The sequence below is a fragment of the Microtus oregoni genome, unplaced genomic scaffold (assembly GCF_018167655.1).
Source record: "Microtus oregoni isolate MIOR12 unplaced genomic scaffold, Mior012 000086F_ref0000336, whole genome shotgun sequence".
Classification (NCBI taxonomy): domain Eukaryota; kingdom Metazoa; phylum Chordata; class Mammalia; order Rodentia; family Cricetidae; genus Microtus; species Microtus oregoni.
Genome location: NW_024544552.1, coordinates 3,398,703 through 3,407,218, shown reverse-complemented (window position 1 = coordinate 3,407,218; position 8,516 = coordinate 3,398,703).

Here is an 8,516-nt window from a genome sequence, read left to right as displayed (position 1 = left end):
GACTTGAGGTAGCATCCTCACAGGCTTGGTAAACCAAGTCAAGAAGAAGCAAACCTCTCCCATCAATAGAGTGCCTTGCCAATAGTCAGTCCTTGAGAACACAGATGTGCACTGTAGTTCAAAGGCTCTGATTAGGTTGTGGTTTGTCTTCTGATGAGGTATTTTTACATATTATATTTCAGCAAAAGTTATTCCCATAACATCAGGCTTTTTGTTTAGACTAACTAGGGCATGAAGCTCTTGAAAGTATTTGCAACCAAGTTACTAGTTTATGAAATTATTTTCATGTATTATGGGAACCTAGTTTGAATCATGATTTGAGTATTATAAAAAAGCACTGGCTTTGCAATAAAGTATGCAGTTGTATCTCTTGCAGTTGTGTTCTGGTTTCTGTGGCATTACCCAGGGTCATCCATAACCGAGGAAGTTGGGGAAGGGTCACCAACAATGGCCCAGGCACAGTACGATCAGAACACGTGCCTGTTACAAGTACCTATCATGGCACACTAGGTGGGTAGCAACTTTGGCTTGGGGACATCTAATAGCTCATTTTACCCAAATACAGGAAAAGTATCTCTACCATTTGCTACGCATCTATGATGTGTCAGGCAATGCTCCAAAATGTCTTTAATTTGCCTAAAACACCATGAAGCACAGAAATGAGAAATTGGATCACATAAAAGTCAAGCATGGTACCACCTACATGACAGAGCCAAGATTCAAATGCAAGTAGCTTGGTTCCTGGTGTTCTTGCCACTACCCAGTGCTTTCCCTGGCTTTGTATGGGGAAAAATAAAGTATGAGTTGTTCTAATGGTCAACAATAATAAATATCACTGATTAGCCACTGTGGACATCACTCCACTTTGGTTCTCATAGCAGATGAAGCAAGCCCATTTTCCAGATAAGGGAAATGGAAGGTGTTGGAGCTTGAGCTATCCAAAATGCTATCGTTGGTAAGGAAAAGAAGCAGGGTCCACGATTGCCCTGTGTGACCTGTGTCCATGCACCTGACAACTAGGCTATGTTGACTTTTGACACAGAAGAGCCATGAGGAGTCACTGATAGCTTTGTCCATTCCAATTTCTTTTGGAGGGGTCTTTACATTTCTCTCTCAGAAAGTCTACACTGTATAATGATTCCAGCCCCAGTCCCTTCTCTGGCCCCATCTCCTTGGTAGATCTCCTCCATGAGATGTGACAGAGTCTTCAGAAGCATGAAACATGGTTCAGTTGAGAAGACCAAGTAAGGAACTCCTTGGTGTCCCAGAGTTCTGAAGTTTAAGGTGGTAATTTGGGGCATAATGGAATGGGCATGAGGACATAAAAGCCAGCACCTAAGCTCTCCACCCTAATATCTGCTAGAAGGGTTTTACTTTTCCATGCTTTGTGCTATGGGAGCATTGAATAAGAGTTTGTTTCAAGAAAGTATTCCTTAGCATAGGTCAAATTGGAAAGCCCAATGCTTCCCAATGCTGAGACTCTTTAATACAGTTCTTCAAGTCATGGTGCCTCCCCAACCATAATATTATTTTACTGCTACTTCATAATTGTAATTTCACTATAATTGTGAATTTTAATGTAAATATCTGATACACGACCCTTGTAGGGTTGTGGCTTACAGGTTGAGAACTACTGCTTTTGAATAAGAGGCATCTGTGCACCTAATTTTCATTAGCTTCTGGTTTTGCTCCTGTCACAGTTTTACTGTTTCATTTGGCCTATGTTTCTGTGTTCTTGGAATGGAAAATAACCCCATCTTTACAGTATGTCACATCAAGTGGTAACAGTCAACACCTGAGGAACCCAGGAGGCTCCAGGACACGGAAGACCCCTCTTAGTTCCAGTAATCATCTCTACAGGGTCTATTTTCCAGGAGCTTTTGTTCCCAAACTACCTCCTTTCAACATACTGCTTTTTTAGACTTTAGCAGGCATATAGGTCGCCTAAATGCAGATCATATTCTGTATTCTGGGGAAGCAATCAAAATTCTGCATTTCTAATAAGCTCCTAAATAATCCACACTGCTGGTTGGCTGACTGCACTCTGGAGAGCTAGGCTTTGGGACTTCTTTCTGGAGCAAGACCCCATATCCAGATTTACCAATGATATTACCTGGTATTTCAGCGGGGGTTTCGTCTTGGCTGTACCTGATGTCTGAAGATGAACCCGAGAAACCAAGTAGAAGAAGGTTACCAAGACGACTGAGTAGGGAGATGTCTTTGGTTCTGTGAGACTCAAAGGAGAGGGAGAGAGGCTCCTGAAGACATAGTGTCCCTAGGACACTATGGAGAAGGAGGGCACCCTCAGGTAAGCACAGGACAAGAAAGGTAGTAACTAGCACCTAGGGTCATCTTCATCTGAGAAGAATGCTGTGGGACTTCCCGGCATCTCTCTGGAAGACAGAGCTGTAACTTTCTCTTCAGAGAGATGTCAGTCATTCTTCCAGGGCCCTGTGTATTTTAGCCTGCCATATAAAAAATTGTTACATGTTAGTTATCTACTCTAAATTTATTATCTGCGCAAAACTTTCTTAATATATACAGAACACTTTACAAATCAACAAAGATGTCAAATTACCTGATTGGTAGATAGATGGTATTATAAAATAAATATTTTTTTTTCTCAAGACTTCTTAGATTCTAATCTTAAAGCAAACATCTCAGAATGTGACTCATTTGGATACAGGTTCATGTTTAGAGATAGGGTGAACAACTTAGAGTAGGCCCTAATCTTATCTAACATCTGATGTGGGAGGTTCTTCTGTATATGTGTTGCTTTTATTGGTTAATAAATAAAGAATCCGCCTTGGCCTGGATAGGGTAGAATAGAGCTAGGTGGGGAAAACAAAACTGAATGCTAGGAGAAAGAAGACGGAGTCAAGAGATGCCATGTAGCTACTCCTGGGAACAGACAAGCTGGAACCTTGCCACCATGTAGTGATACACAGATTAATAGAAATGGGTTAAATTAAGATGTAAGAGTTAGTCAATAAGAAGCTAGAGCTGATGGGCCAAGCAGTGATTTAATCAATACAGTTTCTGTGTGATTATTTCAGGTCTAGCCATCCAGGAACAAACAAGTGGCCTCCTACAACAAACATCCTCATTAGAAGAGGATAAATAGGATATCAACAACATAGACAACCATCTGAGGACATAGATAGAAGATGAACATCTTCAATCCAAACCTAGACTTCAGAAGAAACCAAACATACAGATACCTTGATCAGACTGTAAAGTTGTAAGAAAATTCACTTCTATTGTTTAACCTACTCAGCCAATAAAACATCTCTAAAAATTTATATTTATTAGTGTTTTGCCTGCATGTATTTCTGTACATTACATACATGTAGTGTACATGTAGGCCAGAAGAGGTCATTAGATCCCTTTAGGACTGAGCTATAGACAATAAATTGTTAATGGCCATGTAGGTGTTGGGAGTTGAACCTGAGTCCTCTAGATGAGCAGCTAGGACTCTTAACCATTGAACACCCTTTCCTGCTCCATCAGTGAACAATATTTTGTTATAGCAACATTAGTAAATGAATAGATATTTTGATACCAAAAGTTAGGTGTTGTAACAAATATCTAAAAATATGGAAAGTGTCTTCAGAATTGGTTAATGGGTAGAGGTTGGAAGAATTTTGAGGTGTGTGTTAGTAAAAGCTGGGGGTGTGAGTAGAAATCACGCTGAGGCATATGGAACACATGGTTATGGAAAAAATACCTAGTTCCGAATCCCAACCCTGGGAGAGAAGCTTGGGGTGGGAGAGCCTCCTGAGTCTCATGGCACTAATAAAATAAATTAATAAAAATATGCTGCAGATCCACAGCAGCTGCAGTGGACCATGAGACCTCGCACAGGTCCCCAGAGTGGGGGCAGGCAGCAGGCCCCAGACCAGCCAGTCCCAGGCAGGGATAGCGCATGAGACCATGCCGCAGATCTCTGAAGGCAGCTAGTCCTGTGCAGCGGGTGAGAGAGGGATGGATAGGCACGCCATACAGAGTGAAGTTGGATACTTGTTTAGTGGGTTATGGAGGGGGAATGGAGAAGGGGAGAAGAGCAGAGAGAAAGAGAGAGAGAGAGAGAGAGAGAGAGAGAGAGAAAGAGAGGGGGGGGGGGAGTCCAAAGCTGCCTCTTCTAGAGGGAGATGGAAAAGAAAGAGACTCAGGCTTCAAACAGGAAGAAAGATCTGCCTGCCTCAGTGGAATGGGGAGGGAGGGAGTAGGCATGACTTGTCTCTTAAAGAGACAGAACAGATCATTACACACAGTAGTCTTTGTCTAGAGTAATTACATCTTTTGGGAGGAATGTCACAGCCAGAGACTTGGGGGATAACTCCAGGCAACATACTCAATCTCTGCATCCTCTGAGATGTTTAGGGGAAAAGTCACAGAACCCCCTAGGACCCCTGACATCAATATCAAGATGTTTCCTTCCAAGAGGCTCCTTGTTCTGTGGAGACAGAAGAGGAACTTGGAGGAGCAGCTAAACTCCTCAAACCAACTTTCATTTATTCATCTATTCATTCACTCAGTAAACATATTAGTCACAAATGTCACACACTGAGGTATGAATGACTAGACCTCCTTCTAAGCCCATTAGTTAGCAAAGCCATTCATTCATTCATTCATTCATTCATGCATGCATGCATTCACCCACTCCTTCAACAATTCTCTCCCATGGAAGCAGCTGTAGTAATCAATAAAACATTCCTTCTAAATTTCTGTTCTAATTAAGGAACTAGCCTTATGACTGGGTGAATCTCTGAATTTTTATGTCAGATTATTCATCTGTAAGACTGATAAACTCATCATAGCTACATCATCTACAAGAGGTATGTCAATACATAAATTGTGGGGGGCGAATTATGCAGGCCCATATTCCACATTGTGTGGTGGTCAGAGAATCTGAGCAGTTTATAAGGCACAATTTGCACTTTCCACACAGGAGGAAATTGCCTAGCTCTTTTAAAGTAAAAACAAACCGTGTGCCACTTCAACCAGGGTATGATAATTTTGTTCTACTCCTTCTATTGTAAATTAGGAAGTCACCTGGGGAAGAGGTGTTTTCAGCCTATGTGACAAAATAGGCACAAGCCAGACAGAACTTAAGTCATTACCCTGCTCCCTAGGAAACAATGCTAACGAAGTTTTTGTTAACTTCCCTCTCAGTTTACATTGATATAAAAGCTGTTTAAAATGTAAACACAGGTGATTTCAGGATTTGAATGATCCTTGAAACTCCTTCCAAATGCTGTCATGTAAATTGTGCCTTCATTTATCCCAGGCCTCCATGCTGGCATGAGAAATCTTTGACATTGGGGCTGGATCCCGACAATGACTCCCAATGTGGGGACAATTGGTAAACCCTGAAAAACATGGAAGAGTGACCAGACATACAGAGGAGAACGTGAGGCATCCATGAAAAAACTACACCACAGGTGGATAGGTGAGTACGGGATGCTCAGAAATAAATAGTAAAATTAAAAAAAACAACAGAGAGAGAAGTAGCAAATAAAAATTGGGACTAAAAATTTGTAAATAATAAATATAGCTATGGGACAAAAAAGAAGTAATCAAAGGGCTATACAGTTGATTGGAGATGTATTAAAGGATGGGAGCCTGAGTACAGCAGCATCCGATACAGGAATTTTTGGAATTTATAGAGCAGCTATGCCCTCGGTTTTCTGAGTACAGGACTTTAGATGCTGCAACGTGGAAAGAAGATGGGCCAAAAATTCAACATTATTACGATTATGGACCAGAAAGCGTCTCTACAGATATGCTTTATTTTTGGATGCTAATACAGGAAAGTTTGGACTTAAATCACAAACAGCAGGAGATACTTTCCTCTGAGCCAGTTAGAAGGGAGACGATACCCTCACACCACTGGAGGAGTTGCTAGATGCATTCACGGAACTGAATGATTACAATCAGCCAAAGCTAATGACTTAGAGAAGTATTAAGAGGAGTCTTCATCTCCCTCATTAATAACCAGCAATGCTGAGAGTCAGGGGCATGATGATAAGATTCAAAAGGAGCTAAAAGGCTTAAAAGAGTTGAAAATTTCACTATCATGGAGACCAGAAATTCTGTAGATCCAGGACTCTTGCCAGAAGAGTAATTCTCTTCCTACTGTAATAGCTGGTTTGGTACAAAGAGCTACGAAGGTGAGGAAGACTCCTAACATTAGTTACGGGTCTCCTTTACAAGCTTGTATCAGAAAAGCTGCTGGCAGAGGGAAAGAGATACAAGGATTTCAATTATTTCCTGAAATAGAGCAAAGAGATGCTCAAGGATACATACTCCCATATCATTTAAGTTACTCAAAGAATTAAAAACTGCTTGTGCTCAGTATGGCTCAATGGCTCCTTTTACTCAGACACTATTGGAAAGTATAGCTGTAGAAGCTCTGCTCCCAGGGGATTGGAAGCAGATAGCCAAAGTTTGCCTGTCAGGAGGAGACTATCTATTGTGAAAAACCGAGTTTGCAAAACAACGTCAGGCTTCAGCTGAGAGAAACAGGGCTCAGCAAGTTTCTATTCCGTATGAAATATTTGCAGGTGAGGGACCTTATACAGGGGCAGATCAGCAACTAGGCTTTGATATGGCTGCGTATGTCCAAATTAATGTAACTTTCAAGAAGTCCTTGAATAGACTTCCGTCTTCTAAAGAAAAGGCTGAGGAGTTGTCTAGTATGAGACAGGGACCAGATGAATTATTTCAAGACTTAGTCTCCAGACTAATGCAGACGTAATAGGTTGATTGGGGACACAGAAGCAGGGCAGTTAATAGTTAGACAGCTAGCCTTTGAAAACACTAATGCTGTATGTAAAGCACTCTAGGACCTTTTAGAAAGCAGGGTAAAATTGCAGATTATATCCGAGTTTGCACAGATATCGGCCAATTGTATACACAGGGAATGGTCATAGCTGCTGTCTTCCAGGGAAAGAAAATTAATGACATCCTATCCCAGCAGAGAGATGTAGGCTCAGGGAGAAAGCAAGCTATAGGACCTTATGGAAGCTGTTTTGGATGCAGTCGTATGAGGCATCAGATCAAACAATGTCCTGATAGGAGAATAAGCCCGAGGACAAGAAGGGAACCAGAATTATGCAGAAGATGCAGAAGAGGAAAATATTGGACTAGTGAGTGCAGGTCAAAAAGAGATGACCTAGGGAATCCCTTTTCAGGAAACAGATGCAGGGGCCAGCCTCAGGCCCCGAGACAAAATTCTGGGGCAACCCAGCAACCACGAGGAAATCCATTCTGGACTTTTTCAGGGCAACCCCAGGAAGCACAGGACTTGACCTCAGCTCTTCCATATACATGGTTCTGACTCCCAAAACAGGGATGCAAGCTCTCCCCACTGCGGTTTATGGGCCCTTACCAGAGGGCACTATAGTGCTGTTATTAGGGAGAAGTGGCACCACTATGCAAAAAATTATTGTTGCCCCTGGAGTCATTGACACTGATTATGAAGGAGAAATCAAGATGATGACTCACTCACCAAATGGAGGTCAGAGTTTTGCACAATAATTCTACTTCCAGCTGTGCAAACCAAAAACCAAATTAAAAAAGATAAGAGAAGGAAGGAGAGATTTGGTTCATCTGACATCTATTTGCTACAAGTCTTAAGTCCTCAGAGAACAGAACTCACTTTGTTTATAAGTGGAAAAAAGGTTTTCTGGTCTTCTAGGTGCTGGTACAGACATTTTGGTTATAACTGCTAGCCAATGGCCTTCTAAATGGCCAAAGGTGGAGACTATTACACATCTGCAGGGGATTGGTCAGACTCAAAATCCTAAACAAAGTAGTAATGAGTTATCCTGGAAGGATGGAGAGAGCCATGAAGGAACTTTTTGGCCACATATTATTCCTCATTTACCCGTAAATTTATGGGGCTGAGATATTATGTCCAGAATGGGTGAAGGCGTAAGTCACAAACAATTCCACACCAGTTTGGAATTATGATTAATAGGGTGGTATTTATTTAAAGGGGAAAAAACTTACAGATCACTGTCCCAGGCAACAGCCCTCTACACAACCAGGAAGGAGTCTAGTAGCTGGCAGAGCAGGAAGTGAAGAGAGAGAGGAGAGGGAAGTGGCCGCTTTTTTAAAGGGAGAGAGACCACACCCCAATGGGCTGGTATCTCAGCGGCGATAGGTTGGAGGAGCGGGAGGACATCCTGCAACACCTCCCCCTTTTGTTTAAATAAGAGAGTTCTAAACCTACTATGAAATTATATACAATAAGTACAAATATCCTATTCTAACTAGCTTAGGTCTTGTATAATAAATAACTTGGCCAAGTCATGAGAGAAAGTAACTACATTTATATAGTCTTCAACCCCATCAAAGATCTGAGAAGAGAAATAATGTTACTTGGGTAATTAGGAAGTTCAGTAAAACAACTTCCAAAACATGCAACAAATCACAGAGACAACTAGCTACCTGGGCAATCACCCAAAGTTACGTTAGCAGTGTTGAAGCAACCAATTTTGGCTAAGGCC